Raw genomic sequence first — 25,195 nt, 5'->3', positions numbered from 1 at the left:
CACCATAATTCAAATGCATCAATTCTTCGGTGATCATCCTTCTTTATGGTCCAGCTCTCACTTTCATACATCACTACTGGGAAAACCATAGCTTTAACTATACAGACCTTTGTCGGTAAGGTGATGTTTCTGTGTTGGATATATTCACTAGTAAATTGCCCCCCCAAACCACCCCAGTATTTTAAGAGCTTTCATTACAGTCATTCTTCTATACTTCAAAATTACAGCAGTGTTATGCATGTGGGTTAAACTGTCACAAAAATAAAAATCTGAAGGATGCACAGAGAACCGATTAGTGCTTAGCATCCACCGAGGCAAAACCAAAGAGATTTGTGGCACCCATGGAAACTGTCAGTATTTTGCAGGTGCGAGAGCATACCAGGAAATTTAGGTTTGCACAATTAAGTCGAATTGCAGCGCTCTGTCACCCTGGCAAAACCAACCCACTTTCCATGAAGCAGACTTTTCCCAAGTAAAGTGGTGAGGGAGTGCATTGAAAAGTCCTGAATAAAAGAAAAATTAACAGGAAAGTGTGTAAGCATCCCACAAGCAAGTCAGAATGAATGCTGGCCTACTGTGTATGTGCAGGAGGGGGAGGGGCCTAATTTCCCAACAAGCACCCAAACAGGAAAAAAAGTTTTTATTTAAACATAAATCAATCATAAACATTTATTGCTTGATGTTTAGATATAAACTTGTTTTTGTTTGGTAGGGATAGCTTTTTTAAAAAATAATTTTTATTTGATTTTACAAATACAAATTTATAACAATACCGAATACAGAGATTTCTCTGAATCTTGAGACTTCCCTCCCACTCAATGGGTCCTATCGTCAATATTTTCAACAGCATATTATTTCATAGTCTGTATTTTGTTATCTGTCCATATGGTCCGTAGCGTTTGTTACATTACAAGTGAGATTAAAATCCTGCTGATGGAAACAGAAACTTTTTCTTCAATACAATGCCGCCCATGGATTAGTTCTGAAACTACACACAAACATGGGAGAACGTACTTTTAAGAAGCCAGGAAAAATGAACAGGAAGGCCAGAACTTCAAAGAGGCAGGAACATAGCTGGGATGGCAAAGCAGAGATTAGATGGTCATCTGTCCTGGGTGCATTAGCTGAGATTCCTGCATTGCAGGGGGGTTGGACTAGATGACCCTAGGGGAGGAAGAAGAGTTTGGATTTGATATCCCACCTTTCACTCCCCTTCAGGAGTCTCAAAGCGGCTAACATTCTCCTTTCCCTTCTTCCCCCACAACAAACACTCCGTGAGGTGAGGTGAGTGGGGCTGAGAGACTTCAGAGAAGTGTGACTGGCGCAAGGTCACCCAGCAGCTGCATGTGGAGGAGCGGGGAATCGAACCCGGTTCACCAGATTACGAGTCCACTGCTCTTAACCACTACACCACACTGGCTCTCAATAGGGACCCCTTTGAACTCTATGATTCTCTTCTTCTTCTTTGGCGATCACTCGTAGCCGAGTAAGATTGTCTTCCATAAACACGGTTTTAACAGTGAGTCTGTAAGTGACTGTGGAGGCCAATTCTGGATCCACAAGTCCTTCCACAGTGGGGACATAGGTTTCCTGGTGGGAGTTGATCACAGTGAGGGTTTGCCAAGCATACCTTCCTCTTAGCACGTTTCTCCCTTGTGTCCTGAGTTCAAGCTTCTTCAAAGCCCATGACACTTTCGTTAAAGGCTGTTCCCCAACTGGAGCACTCGCAAATGTTTCCCAATTGTTCGTGTTTATACTACATTTCTAAAAATTTGCCTTGAGAGAGTCTTTAAACCTCTTTTGTTGACCACCAGCATTACGCTTTCCATTCTTAAGTTCAGAATAGAGTAGTTGCTTTTGAAGACGATCTTCAGGCATCTGCACAACATGACCAGTCCAGCGAAGCTGATGTTGAAGAATCTTTGCTTCGACACTGGTGATCTTTGCTTCTTCCAGTACACTGGCATCAGTTCACCTGTCTTCCCAAGTGATGTGTAAGATTTTTTGGAGACACCGTTGATGGAATCTTTCAAGGAGTTGAAGATGAAGAAGAAGAGTTTGGATTTGATATCCCGCTTTATCACTACCCTAAGGAGTCTCAAAGCGGCTAACATTCTCCTTTCCCTTCCTCCCCCACAACAAACACTCTGTGAGGTGAGTGGGGCTGAGAGACTTCAAAGAAGTATGACTGGCCCAAGGTCACCCAGCAGCTGCATGTGGAGGAGCAGGGAAGCGAACCCGGTTCACCAGATTACGTGACTACCGCTCTTAACCACTACACCACACTGGCTCTCATAGATGGCGTTTATAAGTGGTCCATGTTTCACAAGCATACAGTAAAGTTGGTAGTACAATAGCTTTGTAAACAAGCATTTTGGTTTCCCTGCGAATGTCCCGGTCCTCAAGTACTCTGCACTTGAGTTGGGAGAAAGCTATGATTTTATGATTCTATGGTTGGTGAGCAGATTGGTGCACCAATGTATCAGTGGAACTCCGCTGCCCAAGGGTTCCCCATTCAAGGAGGAAAGTATCCAACATTTCCTCTCTGAGGGGACCTTTCCATAACCGGTTGCAAATAAACCCGGAAAACAAGTGTCAGTTTTATGCAATGGCAGAAACCAAAACAGAATGTGTGCGCAAGCCTCTTTGTCTGACTCAGCACAAGTTCAGACATGCTATCCATCAGCACATTCCATCCTGGGCCCAAATTGTTCTGCCTTGCAACAGGCGTGGCGTTTTTTTCAGCTCTGCAGAGAAGAATTTCCACCACCAAAGAGCTCCGTATCTCCTCGCGGAATCACCTCTGACATTTCCCAATTCCCTTTTGAGAGGATGAATGCATTACATAATCCACGTGGATCTGGCGTCACGTTGCGGGGAAGCAAAGCGAAGTAACAAAGGCTTGATAGCATCAGGCGGGTTCACCCCGTAGCCAGGAGAAATAACCGCTCCCATTTCCAGGTTGGTTGGTTAGAGAGTTGTGTGGGAGCCCAGGTCATTAAGGACTGGGAAAATATAAATTTGTTGTTTATGTGTGTTGTTGTTTAGTCGTTTAGTCATGTCCAACTCTTCGTGACTCCATGGACTAGAGCACGCCAGGCATTCCTGTCTTCCACTGCCTCCGCAGTTTGGTCAAACTCATGCTGGTAGCTTCGAGAACACTGTCCAACTATCTTGTCCTCTGTCGTCCCCTTCTTCGTGTGCCCTCAATCTTTCCCAGCATCAGGGTCTTTTCCAGTGAGTCTTCTCTTCTCATAAGGTGGCCAAAGTATTGGAGCCTCAGCTTCAGGATCTGTCTTTCCAGTGAGCACTCAGGGCTGATTTCCTTAAGAATGGATCGGTTTATGTGTAGATCATGTAAATAAAGGGGATCACTCTCTCAGCCCACCTTCTTCGTATGATGGGACATGGAGAGGTCAAGCACTGCAAGGGCACTCAAAACAAAGCAATTCACATATTTTTACAGCATCATGATTTATGCAGGAATTCTGTAATTGGGTTGGCTATGTACCACTCTTTGTACATGTTCTGCAGACTGTCTGGCCAGAGTGGTGCATGCTCTGGTTATCTCCCGCTTGGACTACTGAAATGTGCTCTGCTTGGGGCTACCTTTGAAGGTGACCCGGAAACTATGACTAATCCAGAATGCGACAGCTAAACTGGTGACTGGGGGCGGCCGTCGAGACCACGTAGCACTGGTCTTGAAAGACCTACATCAGCTCCCAGTACGTTTCTGAGCACAATTCAAAGTATTGGTGCTGACCTTTAAAGCCCTAAATGGCCTCGGCCCAGTATACCTGAAAGAGCGTCTCCACCCCCCATCATTCTGCCTGGACACTGAGGTCCAGTTCCGAGGGCCTTCTGGCGGTTCTCTCCTTGCGAGAAGTGAAGTTACAGGGAACCAGGCAGAGGGCCTTCTCGGTGGTGGCACCCACTCTGTGGAATGCCCTCCCTTCAGATGTTAAGGAAATAAACAACTACAGTGGTACCTCGGGTTACATACGCTTCAGGTTACAGACTCTGCTAACCCAGAAATATTTCCTCAGGTTAAGAACTTTGCTTCAGGATGAGAACAGAAATTGTGCTCTGGTGGTGCGGCAGCAGCGGGAGGCCCCGTTAGCTAAAGTGGTGCTTCAGGTTAAGAACAGTTTCAGGTTGAGAACAGACCTCCGGAACAAATTAAGTACTTAACCTGAGGTACCACTGTATCTGACTTTTAGGAGACATCTGTTTAGGGAAGCGTTTAATATTTGAAGGACTATTGTATTTTAATATTTTGTTGGAAGCCGCCCAGAGTAGCTGGGGAAACCCAGCCAGGTGGGCGGGTATAAATAATAAATTCTTATTCTTATTCTTATTCCTATTATCTGAAGGCAGTCCTGTTTACGGAAGTTTTTAATGTTTGATGTTTTATTGTGTTTTTAATATTCTGTTGGGAGTCTCCCAGAGTGGAAACGCAGCCAGACGGGCAGAGTATTATTATTATTAATAATAATAATAATCTTGAAGTTAAAACAATACAGATCTTATTGAGAAAGACATATGAGTGTTTCTCGACCTCTTGTTGTTTGGCTCCCCAGTATCTGGTCCCCCCGAGGTACACTGGTTCTGGAGATGGAGGCTCTATTTTTGAACACGACAACTAGCAGGCACCGGCAGGCCTTGCCTCCCATCAGTCTTGTTAACACTCTTTAAAAACCCAGCTGATCTGCTTGCGAATGGCAAGACTCCAAAGGTGGCTTGGTTGGTTCTTGGTTGAAATTCAAAGCCATTATATAATAAGGGCGTCGACGTGCTGCAGGTTACGTGCTTTCTTCCGCTGTTCTGCTGGGAGCTGGTAGAGGAGCGAGGAGCGATGCGAAGGCAAGCTGCGTTTGAGCACTCAGCCAGGCTTTCGCCCAGCAATGGCACAGGGGCTGCCAACTCCTGACTGCGAAGCCAAGCGACGGAATGAGGAAAAGTGCCTTGATCTGGGGAAGAGGGGAGCTCAGCGGAGATCACAGAGGCAGCGTGGTGTAGTGGTTAGAGTGTTGGATGGGGACCTGGGAGGCCAGGGTTCAAATCCTACCTTGGCCATGAAGCTTGCCCAGGGACCCAGCTCGTTCAGATTTCTCGCCCGGACAAGATCAGATGGGACGCACCCAAAGCTGTCAACGTAGCATTGCCAAAATAAGCAACAGCGCTGCCTGCTTCTGCCCTTCAAAGATGCTCTGCTGCAATGGCCGCCTGAGGCAGTCGCCTCCCTCTGCCCTCTGCTTGCGCCGGCCCAGTCAAACGTCCATATTCCATGAGAGACAGTTTGCTTGTTATGTACTGAGTTGAATAGGATCCAAAATGCAGCAGTCTGATTGGTCCTAGAACAATAGGATTCAGAATGCAGCAGTCTGATTGGTCCTAGAACAATAGGCTCTAGAATGCAGCAGTCTGATTGGTCCGCAGGAGCCACCCAATCCAACTCCGGATGGAAGTGAATCCGCAACCTGATTGGCCTACAGGAGAACCCCAGAATTAGCCAATCACGTGGGGCCCATTGTGTAAAGGATGTATATAAAGCAGACATTTCGGAAGAACTTCCATTCCTCCTCACTACTCTGAGCTGAATAAAGAGCATGAACTCCACACTCAACTCCGAGTATATTTCATTGCTCTTCCTGTTCTTCGGAATGTGCCCCCTTGAACGTGCCCCACAGTTCACTGGATGCCAAGACTGGATTGCCCAGCCTCTTCACCTGTCCTGAGCGCAGGATAGGAGCAAAGATCCCTGCAAAAGATCCCAGGGCAAACTAAACGAGCAAGCAAGTAAATAAAGCAATGTTGGAGGCTGAAGGCTTGAGCGGGGTTGCCAACTTTTTCTTCCCAGAAGGGCTCCAGTGCTGCTTAACAGCAGCTGCTCCACATAGTAGTACGACTCATGCAACACGTTGGCGACTAATATACACACAGTAATTACCAAAATGATTATACATTCTTTATCAATCTTCTGACAAAAATACAAAACTTTATGCAAAGCCACAGAAACTTACGAACTACCCAACCTAAGATGAACTTATAATGTCTGATTTCAATAGATTTTTCAAGTGCTTAACTCAGTCTTTTGTTTTCTTTTTAGGTAAGTTCATGGAAATATTAACTAAAGGTAAGTTCGGTGTTGTTCACCATACCAAGAGATGCTAGTAAAATTGTAGATGGATGTTAATGAAGTTGTGGACAGGGTGCCGGCGTTTTGCACCTCTAGGGCAGCTGTTAAAAGTGCAGGAGCCCTGCCAGGGGGGAAAGTTGGCAACCTCAGAGGCAAGGTATCCAGCAACCCCTTTCCCTGTCCCCCCCCGCCCCTTAATTCATTTTTCTCGGTTACCTAAGCCAGTCTGACCTACCCCTCCTTGCTATCTGCAACTTGAAACATTTGAATTTATCTGTTACATAATGTAACCGATCCGACTTGTGAAAAAGTGATGGTGAGTGGGCGGGGAGACGGGCATTACACTTATGTAAGAAGCTGGTGTTGTGCATGCAACTCAAGAGATGGCTGTCTGGAAAGGAGAGCGCAGGATCCATCCCAGGACCCTGTTGCCACCTGCTGGCCATGATGGGGCACAGCAGGTTCCTTGCCCACCACACTTTCCTCTTTAAACACAAGATGCTGCCTCTTAGCATCTCTCTAGCAAAGGATTGCATGGCAGCAGCTCTTGGGGGACTTGTGCAGAGATATTTCCCATCAACTGCTCCAGCTGGGCTTAATCTCTGCTTTTGCCTTGCATTGCCCCCATTTGTTATTATTATTATTTTTAAACATACTTTCATTCATGACATTCAGACATACAGCATGCAAAAATTACACAAAATGAGAGTTAAAATAAAACAACACATTATGCTCAGTTAAGTGTTTCTGAATACATTAACAAAGCCGTGTTAAAGTTTATATATCATAACTATTGGGGATATGAAATGATAAGAAGGTGTATGCTTGCATTGCTAACCATTAGTAAAAGTCTTTTGTATCAATAACAATTTTAATTTATAGGGAGTAAGGGAGAATATTGGGATGTGGGTGGCGCTGTGGGTTAACCACAGAGCCTAGGACTTGCCGATCAGAAGGTCGGCGGTTCGAATCCCCACGATGGGGTGGGCTCCCATTGCTCGGTCCCTGCTCCTGCCAACCTAGCAGTTCGAAAGTACGTCAATGTGCAAGTAGATATATAGGTATCGCTCTGGCAGGAAGGTAAATGGCATTTCCGTGCGCTGCTCTGGTTTGCCAGAAGCGGCTTAGTCATGCTGGCCACATGACCTGGAAGCTGTACGCCGGCTCCCTCAGCCAATAAAGCGAGATGAGCACCGCAACCCCTGAGTTGGTCATGACTGGACCTAATGGTCAGGGGTCCCTTTACCTTTAAGGGAGAATATGAAAAATGAAAACCTATACTTCACGCACGCCAAACTGTCCTTTGAATTATAGGTCCTGTTCCACATATGCCACATTATTTGTATAATCAATAAGGTAAAGGTAAAGGACCCCTAGATGTTTAAGTCCAGTCAAAGGTGACTATGGAGGTGCTGTGGTCTAAGCCACTGAGCTTCTTTGGGTTGCCGATCAGAAGGTAGGTGGTTTGAATCCCCGCAACACTGGTGAGCTCCCGTTGCTCTGTCCCAGCTCCTGCCATCCTAGCAGTTCAAAAGCACACCAGTACAAGTAGATAAATAGGCACTGCTATGGCAGGAAGGTAAACGGCGTTTCCGTGCGCTCTGGTTTCTGTCACGGTGTTCCGTTGTGTCAGAAGCGGCTTAGTCATGCTGGCCACATGACCTGGAAAGCCGTCTGTGGACAAACGCTGGCTCCCTCAGCTTGAAAGCGAGATGAGCGTGGCAACCCCGTAGTCACCTTTGACTGGACTTAAGCGTCCAGGGGTCCTTTATCTTTTTACCTTTATAATCAATAAAACCACACCAAACTGCATTAAAATGGTTATGTTTCTTTTGGCCTCTTGCTACTTTTAATTTTTGCATCAATCTTTTCCAATAACACCGTTTGCCAGATTGCACAATACCATGACCCCATGGCCCTTTATCTTGCATTTTGTTGCTGTGAACCGCCTTGAGATCTCCAGGGTTTTAGGCGAGAGGTGTTTGCTATTGAGTCTGAGACCTTCTGCAAGCCAAGCAGATGTTCTGACACAGAGCTATGTCTCTCCCCTGGCCTTCATCTGGGGTAGGGCTCAGCTCTGACGGTGTAGCTGTTCACTGTGAAGTGCAAAAGGAATTTTGCACAAGGCTGTGCAATGGGGGAATCCTTTTTTGCTGATAATAATAATAATAATAATAATAATAATAATAATAATAATATATTTATACCTCGCCCATCTGGTTGGGTTTCCCCCAGCCACTCTGGGCAGCTGAAAATTTGGAGCGGGCTCTGCAGAGAGAGGCCTTCAGGCAGGGCGGTCTCTCTCGCAGTCTTTTCTCCGCTCTGATGTTATTGAGGAATGTAGGAAATTCCATCTTGAGTTGTTTTAAGAAATGACTCGGCAGAAAAGACGTGAGATGCTCAGCCAAGCAGATCAGAGAAACATTCACGTCTTGCTCCTGCAAGGCTTCTTCAGCCCCATCACAGGAGAAACCTCTTGAGAGTAGCTCTTCTAGTGAGCCAAAGGGGTGGGGGAAGGAATATTATGGGATTTTGTTTACTTGCAGGGGGGGGGGGGAGGAAGCAAAAAAGCATAGTGAACTTCCATAAACTGCCTTTGTTATTATTGTTTAGTCGTTTAGTCGTGTCCGACTCTTCGTGACCCCATGGACCAGAGCACGCCAGGCACTCCTGTCTTCCACTGCCTCCCGCAGTTTGGTCAGACTCATGCTGGTAGCTTTGAGAACACTGTCCAACCATCTCGTCCTTTGTCGTCCCCTTCTCCTTGTGCCCTCCGTCTTTCTCTTCTCTTCTCTTCTCATGAGGTGGCCAAAGTCTTGGAGCCTCAGCTTCAGGATCTGTCCTTCCAGTGAGCACTCAGGGCTGGTTTCCTTCAGAATGGAGAGGTTTGATCTTCTTGCAGTCCATGGGACTCTCAAGAGTCTCCTCCAGCATCATAATTCAAAAGCACCAATTCTTTGGCGATTAGCCTTCTTTATGGTCCAGCTCTCGCTTCCATACATCACTACTGGGAAAACCATAGCTTTAAGTATACGGACCTTATAAAGACCAATACTGTATCTGCTCAGGATTATTGGCACTGATTTTCAGTGCCCCTCAAGGGCTGGATCTAGACACATCAAAGAAGCGTTTCACTTAAACTTGGTGTAAATTTAAACAGAGAAATCCAGTAAGGGGGGGGGAACGGGACTCTGCAGCACCATCTGGCGGCACAGTGTTATATCGCATATAAAGGTAAAGGGACCCCTGACTGTTAGGTCCAGTTGCGGACGACTCTGGGGTTGCGGTGCTCATCTCGCTTTATTGGCTGAGGGAGCCGGCGTACAGCTTCCGGGTCATGTGGCCAGCATGACTAAGCCACTTCTGGCGAACCAGAGCAGCACACGGAAACGCCGTTTACCTTCCCGCCGGAGCAGTACCTATTTATCTACTTATACTTTGACGTGCTTTTGAACTGCTAGGTTGGCAGGAGCAGGGACCGAGCAACGGGAGCTCACCCCGTTGCGGGGATTCGAACCACCGGCAAGTCCTAGGCCAGGGGTCAGCAAACTTTTTCAGCAGGGGGCCGGTCCACTGTCCCTCAGACCTTGTGGGGGGCAGACTATCTATCTATATCTATCATCTATCTATCTATCTATCTATATCTATCTATCTATCTATCTATCTATCTATATCTATCTATCTATCTATCTATCTATCTATCTATCTATCATCTATCTATCTATCTATCTATCTATCTATCTATCTATCTTTCTATCTAAAATGAACAAATTCCTATGCCCCACGAATAACCCAGAGATGCATTTTAAATAAAAGGACACATTCTACTCATGTAAAAACACGCTGATTCCCGGACCGTCCGTGGGCCGGATTGAGAAGGTGATTGGGCCGGATCCTTAGTTTTGTTACGAAAAAGGAGCAATGCTTCTGAGTGCTCCAGATGGCTGGAAAGCCAAACAGGATGTTGATGTTTTGGGACTGTACCGTGGGAAGAAGGGACAGTCTATTATGTGCTCTGAGCACCGGATGTTAGCTCAGAGTGGCACATGACCCTGTACTGGAAGTACATGGGTGGAGTTATTCTCTCTCTGCAGCTGGGTATCAGAGGGTACAGACATGTTTTCTCTGTACTGCTGAAAGACAGAAATAAAGACATGTAGATATATTTCTGTCTGTCTCTTTCCCCCCCCCCTGGGAATGGAGGAGGGGGAGGAGTGGTGTGTTCTTCTTCACGTTGAGGAGAATCGCCGATTGGAGACCTCCTTTGATCTTGCCGGGAGTCGCAGACAGGAGGTCATAAGGATTCAAGCCGGGCACCTGGAGGGTGGCCAAATTCCTCTGAAGATATGGCTTGATATCAACATATGGTAGCAGACGCTGCTGGTTATCTGATCCATGGGAATCAGCATGAGAGGTGAGAGGTTGATGGGTCGTGTGCCATCCTCTGCACCAAGGAAAGAAGATAACGTCTGCAATTGCAGCCAGAAGCTGAACAGACGGCTGGCCCCAAGAGGTGGTGTTTTCCAGGCAACGGAGCCCCAAAAAGGTATGCTGAATATCGGGCTAAAAGTGTGAATGCAGATTGATTTATTCTCTGGTTCACGAGAGAGCTGCGTTTGGAAAAAAAAAAAAACAGCTCTGAGAGTAAAGGCTTGCATACCAGAAATTCCTGTGGTGAGATAAGGATTCCCGTCCCGGGGAAGGTTGCTAAGCAACGACAGTCGGCCAGTGGAAAACTACTGACACCTGGGGCTGGCTCAGTCAGAGCCGGGAAAGCGAAAGTTGTTTTGACTTTGAGACAACTTGGAGATTGCCTGCCTGGGAGAGAGGCAGAGAAACAGCTCAAAGGAGCTTTTGGATTTTAACTAGCTCGAGGGTGAAGAGCTGAGACTTGAGTTCAGCATGGATGCCAAGAAGGGGGGAGTGCCCCTGAGTGCCGTGGTTCAGGATGAACACGACAGGCTTGCTGTACTGGAGGTGAAGGACAGGGGGAGGGAAGAACGGAGTTCTAATTCCCCCACTGATGTTGCTACTGGAGAGGATGCTGTAGCTTTGAACGTTGTACAGTGCTACAATTGTGGACAGGCTGGGCATCTTCAGCGGAACTGTAAGAAGCCACGTCAGCCAAAAGGAGCGAAGGGCCGCTCAGCAAAGCCTGAGGCGTCAGGCAAAGGTCATACCAAGTCTTCGGTAAAACCTGCAAAGGCCCTGATGGCGAAAGGAACCACGCCAGATGTTGGGAACGCGTTTATTATCGACACTGCAGCGACGGTTCATATGTCCCCGCACAGAGGACTCTTTTCGACGTTTAAGAAGCAAAGCTTCGCTGTGACACAAGCCAACGGTCAGGAGCTGGAAGCGGCCGGCGTGGGGACTGTCTATCTTAAGAGTCTGAACTTGACAATAAACAATGTTTACTTGGTTCCTGAATTGAAGTTCAATCTGCTGAGTGTTTCGCAGATTGCAAAGAAAGGACTGAAACTGTCCTATGATGATAAGAGCTGCGAGATCTTCAAAGATGGAGAGTTATATCTTTCTGCCAAACAGAAAGGTGGACTGTATTTGTTGGACTTTGACCAAAGTGATTACATGGAATGTAATTCTGAGTCTAACATGATTTCTCTTGCAGGTGTGACCAAAACAAGCGCCAAGAAGGTGGCCAGGGTCGACAGAGCGTTTCAGCGGGTGTATGCTGATGTGATTGGTCCTCTAGAACCATCTAGAGGCAATGCAAGATATTATCTTGTGTGTGTGGATCATTTCTCTAACTTTGTCTGGGTTTATGTGTTAAAGAAACCACAGGAAGCCTTAGAAAGGTTTCAGGAGTTTTGTGACAAAGTTAAAGATATGCATGATGCTAACATTGATTGTCTTTTGACAGATGAGAAGCAGATTTTTCTTTTACAGGATTTCCAGAAGTTCCTGCAGAAGAAGGGGATCAGACACAAGATTGCTGTTTCAGCGGAAGCGTGGAACAGGGGTGTCTGTGTAAAAGTGAACAAAGAATTGCAAAAGGGAATGAATGCGCAATTGCTTAGTTCACATCTGCCACATGAGTACTGGGCGGAGTCACTCATGTCGTTTTGTCATGCATGGGTGAGAAAGGTTTCGAAAGAGTTGGGAAGTTCTCCTTTTGAGAAACTGTTCCAGAGAAAACCTTCTGTTGCCCATTTCAGGGTTTTTGGGTCTCATGTGAGGACAGAAGCTCCAGGTGGAGTAAAGAATGCCAGAGGCATTTTTGTGGGATATGAAAAGGGTCTCTACAGAGTAATTTTGTCTGAATCTGGTCAGGTGATTCTCACAAAATTTCTAGAGAGTGCTCCTGAACAGGAGAGAGTGATAGTACACACATTTCCCACAGAGGACGATTCAGATGATGATGATGATTTCACAGAGTACAGTGGTACTGAGAGTGACAGTGATAGCTCAGACAGCTCTGTTGTCACAGTCATTGAGAGGAAATCTCACACAATGGATAGACCTTCACAGGTGAAGGATGAACCACTGTTTGCTGTTGGAACTGGTTCTCCTAAGAGACCTGAGACAGAACCAGTGAGCAGAGAGGATCAGCACCTCATACGCAGGTCTGAGAGAGTCACAAAGGGTGAACCACCCAAAAGGTACTCAGAAGAGTATGCTAATTTAGCTGTTGCATGTGTTGCTGTTGTACACAACCGAGGACAGGTTGGAGCTGTGTCTAAGTCAGAGACAAAGACACAACAGAGAGTTGCTAGCCAAGGTAATGCAGATGCACTCATTCCTTGGAAGCCAGACAACCAGAGAGGTACACTGGGAAAACCAGTGGCGGGTAGTTCCAAGGGTGGAACTGAAACAACAGGGGAGTGTTATGTGTATAACAACTGTTTGTTTTCTTCTCTGGATCACGCTTTGCTTGCCGCAACATGCATTGATTCTTTTGGGGGAGGTTGTTACGAAAAAGGAGCAATGCTTCTGAGTGCTCCAGATGGCTGGAAAGCCAAACAGGATGTTGATGTTTTGGGACTGTACCGTGGGAAGAAGGGACAGTCTATTATGTGCTCTGAGCACCGGATGTTAGCTCAGAGTGGCACATGACCCTGTACTGGAAGTACATGGGTGGAGTTATTCTCTCTCTGCAGCTGGGTATCAGAGGGTACAGACATGTTTTCTCTGTACTGCTGAAAGACAGAAATAAAGACATGTAGATATATTTCTGTCTGTCTCTTTCCCCCCCCCCCTGGGAATGGAGGAGGGGGAGGAGTGGTGTGTTCTTCTTCACGTTGAGGAGAATCGCCGATTGGAGACCTCCTTTGATCTTGCCGGGAGTCGCAGACAGGAGGTCATAAGGATTCAAGCCGGGCACCTGGAGGGTGGCCAAATTCCTCTGAAGATATGGCTTGATATCAACAAGTTTGCCTACCCATGCCCTAGGCTCTGTGGTTTAGATGACAGCGCCGCTCGCATATACAAGACATATAAATCGCTTTTTCTTTACCAGTCTAGCTGAGTCCCAGGATTCCAGATGGGGGATATATTCGCAGTCCTACCTGGAGAAGCCGAGGATTGAACCTGGGATTTTCTGCACCCAAGGGAGATGCTCTACGTGTGAGCTATGGCCCTTCTCCTAACAGGAAGATGAACCAGAAATGGTTGGGGAAAGAACTTCTTTCTGAAGGAGGGAAGTTTCTTCTCAAAGCCTGAGGTTGCCACATACGGTTCCTGGTCTACACAGTGTACTTCAGTAATATTTCCCCCAATATTCTCTGCTTAACAGATGGCTTAAATCTAAGGTTGCCATATTTCAAAAGGTAAAAATCCAGAAAATATGCCACCGAGCCCAAGAACCACCCATGCACAAAATAAATAAATGCATAAATAAACAAAACATTTTTTTAAAAAATCCTAAATCCAGGACATTTGCTTTAAAATGTAAAATCCCCCCCGGAAAAGCATGCAGGACCCCCCAAAAGAGGACATGTGCTGGAATTCCCAGATGTATGACAACCCTATTTAAATCTCCACTATGGGGCAGTTCTAAATGCACTTTTTACTGAGTCTTGGTGCCTACTTTTCAAGAGAGCCATGTGTGCTCTAGATGAGTGTATTAAATATTAAGTCTCTTCTCTCTCTTTGGTGATCACTCGTATCCGAGTAAGATTGCCTCCCATAAACATGGTTTTAAAAGTGAGTCCGTAAGTGACTGTGGAGGCCAATTCTGGATCCACACGTCCTTCCACAGTGGGGACATTGGTTTCCGGGTGGGAGTTGATCACGGTGTGGATTTGCCAAGTGTGTCTTCCTCTTAGCACATTTCTCCCTTGTGTCCTGAGTTTTAGCGTCTTCAAAACCCATGACACTTTTGGTAAAGGCTGTTCTCCAATTGGAGTGCTCGTAGGCCAGTGTTTCCCAATGGTTGGTGTTTATGCTACATTTATATTTAGATTTGCCTTGAGAGAGTCTTTAAACCTCTTTTGTTGACCACAGGTATTATGCTTTCCATTTTTAAGTTTGGAATAGAGTAGTTGCTTTGGAAGACGATAATCAGGCATCCGCACAACATGACCAGTCCAGCGAAGTTGATGTTGAAGGATTAATAATAATAATAAACAGAGCAATCCCAATATTAGGTTGTTCATGACTTTCTTTGTTACCACTATATTCACGTGAAGATAGGCCATGGTAATGGTCACATCTTAAGCCTCAGAGCATCAAGCATGTATAGCCCAGCCTTGAAAATATGATGGCCTGAGTGTTGAGAGCTAGTTTTCTGGAGGCAAGTAGAAGGACTCTGGAAAGCAATGGGTTAAGCTCCTCCTACTCAGGGGGTGACAGGTGAGTTGAAACTGAGTCCTGAGCAGCTGCAGGGCACTTTTGCTCCTGCTCCATATGTCTTCAGTCCTCATGTTCCCCATACCCCACTCAGTTACATTATTATGCAGACAATGGCACTGGTCTACCTTACAGAGCCGTCGCTTTGCAAAGCCAAACTTGTGAATGTGAAAGGTGCTAAATGAGAAAGTGGTGCTTGGCTGTCCTCTGGTGGTCATCCGAGGAATTTAGTTCATCCGAAGCAGAAAAAGCCAACGGTATCGGGGAGATCTGCAACATGCCCACTTGCTGCATTTGTTCTTTTAATAATAATAATAATAATAATAATAATAATAATAATAATAATAGCGTTTTTACATATGATTCAAAAAGGACCTGTAAAGAAAGAAAAAAGGGGAAAAAATAAGGACAAAAAGCAAAACACACAAGGCCTTCCTTTCCTCTCCTTCCTGATTTCTTTTATTTTCCCTCTCTTCGGTGTATTCTAAGTTACCAAATTCTTCTTTTCTTACTCTTTGTCTCCTACTGCTGAATTTATTCAAGTCCTGTTAATCTGTTCACTTGTTTATGCTGATTCCTAAAATACCTTACAAGCATTTTTGTATTCTTGATCATCTTGTTCTCTTGTCTTACTAGTCAGACCCACTAACTCCACACATTCCAACATCTTAAAAGACTGTTCTCCATTTTTGTGCAAGCAGAAGTTTGGGCTGCCCTACTAGTGGCATACACGAACAGAGTCTTTCTTTTATTTGGGGGGACTTCTGTTGTTACCATTTCATGTGCCACATTTCTGTGCCGCCCGAGTCCTGGCCAATGTAAGGGCCGGCACCTTGTCCTGCAGTCATGAGCAACTTTAAGGTAATGGGGTTTGCAACTCTCTTTGGTTTCTCCCCAAGGCTGTGGGTCAAAACCAGCAAGGCTGTTCTTACGTTCAAGAAACAACACGGAGGTGGAACGTTCACCCACACCTTTAGTGGGTGGGAACAGGGCCGGATTTTGGTTTGATGAGGCTCCAAGCTACTGAAGGTAATGGGGCCCTTTATATGTCCAGCTGTCCTTTGTCAACAACAAATTGTCATTGGTTTTTGTGTTGAATATATGCTATATGGTAATTTACGGACCTAATAGGTTTCTAAAGCCATTTGCACATGTGGCCATGCAACCAGTCCATGCAGAATTTGTTGTTGTTGTTTAGTCATTTAGTCGTGTCCGACTCTTCGTGACCCCCTGGACCAGAGCACCCCAGGCACTCCTTCCTCCACTGCCTCCCACAGTTTGGTCAAACTCATGCTGGTAGCTTTGAGAACACTGTCCCACCATCTCGTCCTCTGTTGTCCCCTTCTCCTTGTGCCCTCCATCTTTCCCAACATCAGGGACTTTTCCAGGGAGTCTTCTCTTCTCATGAGGTGGCCTATTGGAGCCTCAGCTTCAAGATCTGTCTTTCCAGTGAGAACTCAGGGTTGATTTCCTTCAGAATGGATCGGTTTGATCTTCTTGCAGTCCATGGGACTCTCAAGAGTCTCCTCCAGTACCAGAATTCAAAAGCATCAATTCTTCAGCGATCAGCCTTCTTTATGGTCCAGCTCTCACTTCCATACATCATGCATATATACATACATACATACATACATACATACATTCTGCATACATGCAGAATTTAGGCACCCTATATATAAAAATGAGTAAACCAGTGATATTTTAGGGAGCAGGCTAGCAGGCAGGGCCCATTACTTACATCATAGGAACCTACACAACACAAAACACTGTTGCTGTATGTAGGTTTTATTTTATTTGTTTTTTTATCTTATATTTTTGAAATGTACATCCAGTTTTTTTTATTTAATTTTTTGGGGGGCTCCCAAGAGAGTGGGGCCCTAAGCTATAACTTGTTTCACTTATATGTAAATCTGGCACTGGGTGGGAACCAAGAAAGAGAATGGAGGGGGGAGCCCTTATGTTTCCCCAGCTCCTACTAAAGAATCAAATCCCATGGGATGTTTTAGTTTTGGAATACAATCACTGTCCTCCTTCCTCTGTTCTCCTCTCTTTGCACAGACATCGTCCTTTCTCTCAGGACAGGATATCCTAGAACAACGGCAGCAGCTGCCTCAACAACAACAACAATAACAGCAGCAGCCAAGCCAAGGTTTGTGCAGGAGAGTGACAAAGAGACACCTTAATGCCCAGGTGGCAGGGTGCATATGAAGTCTGCATATAAATGCAATATTTGTGCAAAACAAACAAACAAACAAACCCCAGATGGAAACGCAGTATATTTGGCAAAACTGCGTCAAAAATGTGTGTGCTAGGAGAAATTCGCAGTAAAGTGCTGTCGCATTTTCGTTCAGAAATGAAAAATTCACAAACAAGTGTGGAAATGTGGGGAACTGAATGCTCGGGCAGGAAACGAAAAACGGAGAGAAACTGAAATTGGTCGATCGGCCGATTCTCACTCTGCATCTATCCTTTTCTGCAGAAGAGTGGGGAATACAGTGGTACCTCTGGTTGTGAACGGGATCTGTTCTGGAGGCCCCTTCACAACATGAAGCGCCGTATCTGCGCAGGTGTGCGGCACGATTTGGCGCTCGTGCGCATGTGCGAAGTGCGATTTGGCGCTTGTGCACATGTGTGAGAGGCGAAACCCGGAAGTAACCCTTTCTGGTACTTCTGGGTCGCCACGGGACACAACCTGAAAAAAACGCAACATGAAGCAAACGTAACATGAGGTATGACTGTACTGTTAACAGAGATAGATGAGCTGATAGCGGGGACCCCAAGGACTCCCCCAATATGATGAAACCACACAGCACAGGCCAAGAAAGGCTGCCAACCAGATACTTTAAAAGCTTCCCTAAACAAGGCTTCCTTCAGATGTCTTCTAAAAGTCTGGTACAGTGGTACATCGGGTTAAGTACTTAATTCGTTCCGGAGGTCCGTTCTTAACCTGAAACTGTTCTTAACCTGAAGCACCACTTTAGCTAATGGGGCCTCCTGCTGCCTCCGCGCCGCCAGAGCACAATTTCTGTTCTCATCCTGAAGCAAAGTTCTTAACCTGAGGTACTATTTCTGGATTAGCGGACTCTGTAACCTGAAGTGTATGTAACCTGAAGCGTATGTACCACTGTAGTTGTTTTTCTCTTTGACATCTGGTGGGCGGGCGTTCCACAGGGCGGGTGCCACTACCGAGAAGGCCCTCTGCCAAGGGGGGGTTGGATGCTGGATCAAACCCAAGACCCACCTAGTGCAGCGTCCTGTCCTCTCAGTGACCAGCTAGAAGCCTGGGTGATCTTCAGCCCTCACTTAACAGCTGCAGTAGGAAGATCTGAGGTTGTGAATCAGGATATTTTTCTGATCTCTGCCCAACGATCTCCTCCCTCCTTGCAGAGGGTTATATTTATTCCCCACATCACATTTACAAAACCCTTACATCAACTATGGGAACGTTTCCATCCTCTGCGTTGACCGATCCACCCCTAACGCTGATTCTTTAGATCTCAGAGGGAGCAGCCAAGAAACTTGAACCCGGGTCATGGGATGTAAGGCGAGACTGCGACGACTTAAGAGAGGGAAGGCGGTCCGCTTGTTGTGACCAGCCTGCGGGTGTTCTGTCAAGATGGCTCAAAATATACTTGCAAAAAGAAGCTTGATTTACTCTTATGGGGCGTATCTCTTCATGCAAATGCATTTTCAACCGAGAACTTTTGAAGAGCAGAATTTGTACAATTGCACCCTCTTGATGTTCTGGGAAGGATTCCCAATTTCGTAATAGCGGCAATCTTCTCTTCAGACTTACAAAACCCAGCTGCTCAAAGATACGACCAAAACGGGGAAAGTTCTCCTGGATGTTCTGGGGAGATAAAAACAGTAGACACCAAGGTGGTTCCTGACCTTTTGCTTTTGAATCAGACCATGCTGCTCTCGTGTTTAAATCAGAAGTGGGTGGGGAGGAGGGGGTTAAGCTCAAGGAAGTGTGTGGGGATTGTAGTGTTTGCTGTATTCAGGCTTTGCGGATCTGAGAACCTGGGGAACCTTATCAGGCTGAAATCCTAGCTTCTCTTTACCTCTGGCTCATGAAATCCACAACCTGCTAAGCCAAGCACACCCACCGCTGGCCATGTATGCTGATGGGGGAACCAAAACACCTCTCGCATTTGCTCTCTGTTGGTGCTGACCTTTAAAGCCCTAAATGGCCTTGGCTGGCCCTGTATACCTGAAGGAACGTCTCCACCCCCATCATTCATGTCCAGCTCCGAGGGCCTTCTGGAGGTTCCCTCCCTGCGAGAAGTGAGGTTACAGAGAACCAGGCACAGGGCCTTCTCGGTAGTGGCGCCTGCCCTGTGGAGCGCCCTCCCATCAGATGTCAAGGAAATAAACAACTACAGTCATACATCCAGTTGTGTTAGGTTCACGTTGCCTTTTTTCTGGTAACGAACGCAGCAAACCCGGAAGTGTTTACTTCCGGGTTCGCCGCTTCGTTCATGCTCAGGAGCGCTTTATTGCATCACATGCATGTGCAGAAGCAGCGCTCTACTTATGAACTTTTCAGGGTGCGAATGGCACCCCAGAACGGATCGCGTCCATAAGTAGAGGTACCACTGTACCTGACTTTTAGAAGACATCTGAAGGCAGCCCTGTTTAAGGAAGTTTTAAATGTTTGATTCTATTTTTAATTTTCTGTTGGGAGCTGCTCAGAGTGGCTGGGGAAACCTAGCCAGATGGGCGGGGTATAAAGAATTAATCATCATCATCATAATCTCTGGGGCTGGAGAAACAGCAGGATGTCAAGCCCCTAACAGTGGAGTCTGTTCTGTTTTGTCCCAGTGGGGCAGGGTCCCACCAATCTCAGTCTCAGACCCGCCTCACTTATGAGAAGGCGGAAAAGTGGTGTCAAAATCTTGTGGGAGCTCATGGAGCGCATGATGCTGGCGCTGTTTCTCCAGCAACACTGATGGGGCAGCACCAGCGACAGGGCATCCCTCAGGCGGCAGAATGGGGCACGCCAACCCTTATGGGTCTGCCCTCCGCTAGTTCTCACCTTCCTGCTGTCTTACTTCCAAGTAGCCCAGGGAGTGGCGGTGGCTTCCGATTCCTCCATCCCTGTAGAACTCGGAAGGATGGGGACAAATCTAGAATTAGTTGCCCCTGCCTATTATAGCCTCTGGCTCCCCCTACTGTTGGCCTCCTTGATTGCCGCTATGCCACTCTCAATGGGCAGCAGCCACAATAGGGCCTTACCAGCCAAGATTAGCACCTTCAACTTGACCCCGTGGCAAATCAGCGGCTGTAGGGTTGTCAGGAGCGAGACAGCAAAATTTAAGCGCAGAGACTCCTTTGTGTCAGAATGAATGAGGTTTTAACGAAATGCTTAGTTATGGCCGCTAGGGGTCAGGATTAGATATGCGGTCGCTAGCCCTTGCAAATAAATGAGTGAAACTTTTAAGACATTACCTTCAAAGTCCAGAAATGGATTCCTCGCACCCTCACCCTGAACGTTGAACATCTTTTAATGTTGTTTTTGTTAGCTCATAAAGTTCACTTAACATATATAATTGGGAGTTCCCTTTTCTTCCTTTTACATATGTATTCTTTGATGTTTAAACTGGAGACCGTCTAAAGTTACACTCATGTGGCCTGGCAGCATGCTGAGCAAACAAATTACCAGCTGATTTAGTTACTGCCTGGCTAGGATTTCGAAAGGATCTGGCTTCGAGATCTGTGACGCAGCAGAGCATGGAAGATTACTGAGGTGCCAGAAAAGGGAAAAAAATCATAGAATCATAGAATTGGAAGGGACCTTAAGGGTCATCTAGTCTAACCTTCTGCAATGCAGGAATCTCAGTTAGAGCATCCCTCACAGATGGCTATCCAACCTCTGCTGAAAAACCTCCAAGGAAGGAGAGTCCACCACCTTCCATCCCTCGGTCGAACAGCTCTTACTGTCAAAAAGTTCTTCCTGATGTTTAATCAGAATATCCCTTCTTGTAGCTTGAAGCCATTGGTTTGAGTCCTACCCCCCAGAGCAGGAGAAAACAAGCTTGCTCCCTCTTCCATGTGACAGCCCTTGAGATATTTGAAGATGGCGATCATATCTCCTCTCAGTCTCCTCTTTCCAATGCTCAACAGACTCAACTAATTCAACCGTTCCTCATAAGGCTTGGTTTCCAGCCCCTTGATCATCTTGGTTGCCCTCCTCTGCTCACCTTTCAGCTTGTCAGCATCCTTCTGAAACTGTGGTGCCCAGAATTGGACACAGGACTCCACATATGGTCTGACCAAGGAAGAATAAGTGGGACTATTACTTCTCTTGATCTGGACACCATGCTTCTTTTGATAAAGCCTAGAATAGCATTAGGGACACGGGTGGCGCTGTGGGTTAAACCACAGAGCCTAGGACTTGCCGATCAGAAGGTTGGCTGTTCAAATCCCAGCAACGGGGTGAGCTCCCATTGCTCGGTCCCTGCTCCTGCCAACCTGGCAGTTTGAAAGCATGTCAAAGTGCAAGTAGATAAATAGGTACCGTTCTGGCAGGAAGGTAAACGGCGTTTCCTTGCGCTGCTCTGGTTTGCCAGAAGCGGCTTAGTCATGCTGGCCACATGACCCCAAAGGTGTATGCCGGCTCCCTCGGCCAGTAAAGCGAGATGAGCGCCACAACCCCAGAGTCGGCCACGACTGGACCTAATGGTCAGGGGTCCCTTTAACTTTATCTAGAATAGCATTAGCTTTGCTTGTTTGTTTGTTGCTACTTCATACTGTGGACTCATCTTAAGCTTGTGGCCTACTTAGACCCCTAGATCCTTTGCGCATGTACTGCTAGTAAGCCAGGTGTCCCCCATCTTATATTTGTGCAGCTGGTTCTTCCTGCCTAAGTGCAGAACGTTAGCATTTGTTCCTATTGAAATTCATTTTGTTAGCTTCGCTCAGTTCTCCAATCTGTTACGGTCATTTTAAATTCTGATTCTGTCTTCTGTGGCATTAGCTGCCCTTCCCAGTTTGACGTCATCTGCAAATTAGATGAGCGTCCCCTCAATTCCTTCATCCAGGTCATTTATAAAGACGTGGAACAACCACAGGCCCTACTTGTCACTTTTTTCCAGGATGACAAGGAACCATTAATGAGTACTCTTTGGGTTCAGTCAGCCAACCAGCTACCAATCCACTTAACAGCTACCTCATTCAACCCACATTTTACCAGCTTCTTCGCGAGAATATCATGGGGGACTTTGTCAAAAGCCTTACTGAAATCAAGACACACTATGTTCACAGCATTCCCCTCATCCACCAAGCTTGTAACCCCATCAAAAAAAAAGAAAGGAAAAAAAGATTCGTCTGGACCTTATTGATCACAGCATCTTTTTCTAAGTGCTCACAGACTGAATGTTGAATTATCTGGGGTCTCTCAATGTCTAGCAGTAGCCATAGGAAGTTTGGGGTGGTCGGGCTCTTTTTCAATAGCAGTACAGTGGTACCTCAGGTTACAGATGCTTCAGGTTACAGATGCTTCAGGTTACAGATGCTTCAGGTTACAGACGCTTCAGGTTACAGACTCCGCTAACCCAGAAATAGTACCTCTGGTTAAGAACTTTGCTTCAGGATGTTGCAGACCCCCCCCCCAGTCATTCAGTTTGTACAAACACGACACACACACACACACACACACACACACTCACACATGGCATACGTGACGTTTCTGTTATAAATTCATAGTAAATCAACCGTACATCGGATTTACACCGGTCCACTTTTATTTTGATCCATGGAGGAAGGACTATCAAAGGGGGATGGTTTGATACAGGACGGCCATAATCCCTTAAGCATACCAACACGTACTCAGGAGCCCTACCCAGTTGGCATGACAACCTTGATGGTCCCAGACAGAAGACCATCAAGGTCACAAAGGACTTGCATATGGGAGTGGATTCAACATGGACTGGAACAAAGGACAATGATCAGATCTTCCCTCTGGGGGCAGGAAACTGCCAACTCCCCTTTGTCCTCTGGAAATGACTCATGGGGAAGGGGGAAAGGAGGAACCAGCCAGGTGACAAGATACTCTGGTTTACCTCCACAACTCCTCCCTCAACCCCTCCTTTTCGTGATGTGTCAATGATGTAGTCATGATGTTGTTCTAGGGGTGTAGCTTGGGGGAATAGTAACTAATAAAAGTTGGGGTCTTCTTTTGTTCTGGGCTTCCATTTTGTTTCACCTGGTGGCAGGTGGGAGTCCTGTCGCGACAGTCTTCAATAAAGACCAAGCCTACTGGCTGCTGTTTTGCTCTGGTATTCCTGGCTGGTGTCCTTGTTTTTTGTCCAAGGGAGCCCTCGGATTTCTCCGTTAACAAGGATGAGAACAGAAAGCGTGCAGTGGTGGTGCGGCGGCAGCAGGAGGCCCCATTAGCTAAAGTGGTACCTCAGGTTAAGAACGGACCTCCAGAAAGATTTAAGTTCTTAACCCGTGGTACCACTGTAATGCTCTGGTTCCTAGATGCTGAATACAAGCAGAGGAAAGGACAGTAGCTCAGTGGCATAAAGCAGCTTCCTATATCTTGTTAAAATAATGCAGTCTCACAACCATCACGCCCAGTTGCCACTGATAGCCTTGTCCTGCATGAATTGCCCATTAGTGCGACCGAGCCGCTTCACGTGCTCTGAGCCTGGGGTCTCGGCTGTGTGGGACATGCCTGAGGGCGCGTAAGGAGAGCCTCTGTCGCCTGGGCCAGATTTTCTGGGTAAGAAAGTCTCCTTTTGTCTCGGGGAAGGTTCTCTCCTTCGTTCCCACAAAGCAACCTTTGTGCCTGGAAGCTGCAATGGCTGCAAGGCAGTTTCTCCGGACTGTGCGAGGAATTATTGTGCTTTCTCAGCTGTGCTTTTATTTTTAATCCAAACAGGAAGAAAGCCCAGGAAGCCGGCTGAGAGGCCGAGCATGGCAGTGCCTCCGAGGGAGTGTTTTATCAGGCCCTTGAGCCGGTTGATAAGAGACTGCCCAGGAGAGTCCCTTCAGCTGTGGAATGTCGCCCAGATAACAGAAAAGAAAGCCGAGGGAACAGTTTGCGGGTGCCAGAGATCTCTTTCGTTAATAGCTCCCCAGTTCTCAGGGTTTGGGGAATGCCAGGGACTCCGTGTGCACACAGGGACTTTTTCTTTTGAAATAATAAAAAAAAATTAAGGTCATATATATATATAATAAATGTACCAAGCAAACACGTACATAAATATATAAACCACATGTCTGAAGCAGCACAGGAAAGCAGTCCTGGAGCCATTTTGGCTCCCAAACTGACCAAATGTTTTCTCTGCAAAGTCAAAGGAAAATGGAAAAGCCTCCCTATTCACAAAACCTGTCTTAAGGGTATATCTGTGTATGAATAGGGTGAACCTGTGACCTGGCTCAAGAACTAAGTATTTGTCACTACAAAAGACTGGCCAGGCTCCCCAGGGTATCCAATCAAGTAAGCATTAACAGGTAATCTGCCAGACAGGAGATAAACAACGCACTCAGATTTCTGCTGTAGATCGCCCTTTCTGTGATGTAGGTATGATGTTTCTGGGGGTTGTCTTGGACTCCAAGGCGGGCAATTTAAAATGTCTATATAAGGGCGGGCACACCTTTGTTTGGGGCCCTCCTCATTTCCTGCATGTGAGGAGAGCACCCTGTTGCAACAGTTCAATAAAGATCAGGCTTACGAGCTGCTTTGCTTCTCAATATTCTCTGGTTGGCCTCTGTTCTTTTCTCCGACCGATGGAGAACCTACAAAGGACTCTATAAGGGCTCTTGTGTCCCCCATAAGGGAATAAGGCCAGATTTTCTTCTATTATACCTTCCATAGAATCATAGAACCGTACAGTTGGAAGGGACCCCGAGGGTCATCTATTCCAACCCCCTGCAATGCAGGAATCTCAGCTGAAGCATCCATCACAAATGGCCCTCCAACATCTGCTTAAAAACCTCTGATGAAGGAGAGTCCAACACTTCGCAAGGGAGTCTGTTGAACGGCTCTTACCATCATAAAGTTATTCCTGATGTTTTCTTATAAATTGAAACCATTGGTTCAGGTCCTAACCTCTGGAGCGTGCTCCAATTTATTATTTCTTATTATTTATTTATTGAATTTATATACCGCCCTATACCCAGAGGTCTCGGGATGGTTCACATAAAAAGATATAAAATAAAAACAAAAACAATAACCCTACCAAAAAGAGCCACATTTTAAAAGGGTATGGGATGTTGATTAAGTCAACCAAAGGTCTG

The 25,195-nt window shown here is 46.3% G+C and overlaps 1 long non-coding RNA gene across 1 annotated transcript; it reads left to right on the top strand.

Annotated features, from left to right (window-relative positions):
* The first annotated feature begins 2,489 nt into the window (after positions 1-2,489).
* LOC310742608 lies at positions 2,490-24,102 on the top strand. Its single transcript, XR_014538606.1, has 3 exons — positions 2,490-2,961; positions 17,006-17,096; positions 23,835-24,102. It is a non-coding gene; the product is annotated as an uncharacterized lncRNA (long non-coding RNA).
* Positions 24,103-25,195: the final 1,093 nt, after the last annotated feature.

The sequence above is a fragment of the Podarcis filfolensis genome (assembly GCF_964270895.1).
Source record: "Podarcis filfolensis genome assembly, chromosome: 9".
Classification (NCBI taxonomy): Eukaryota; Metazoa; Chordata; class Lepidosauria; order Squamata; family Lacertidae; genus Podarcis; species Podarcis filfolensis.
The sequence above is the reverse complement of the archived record's forward strand: the minus strand, read 5'-3'. Positions and strand labels throughout refer to the sequence as shown.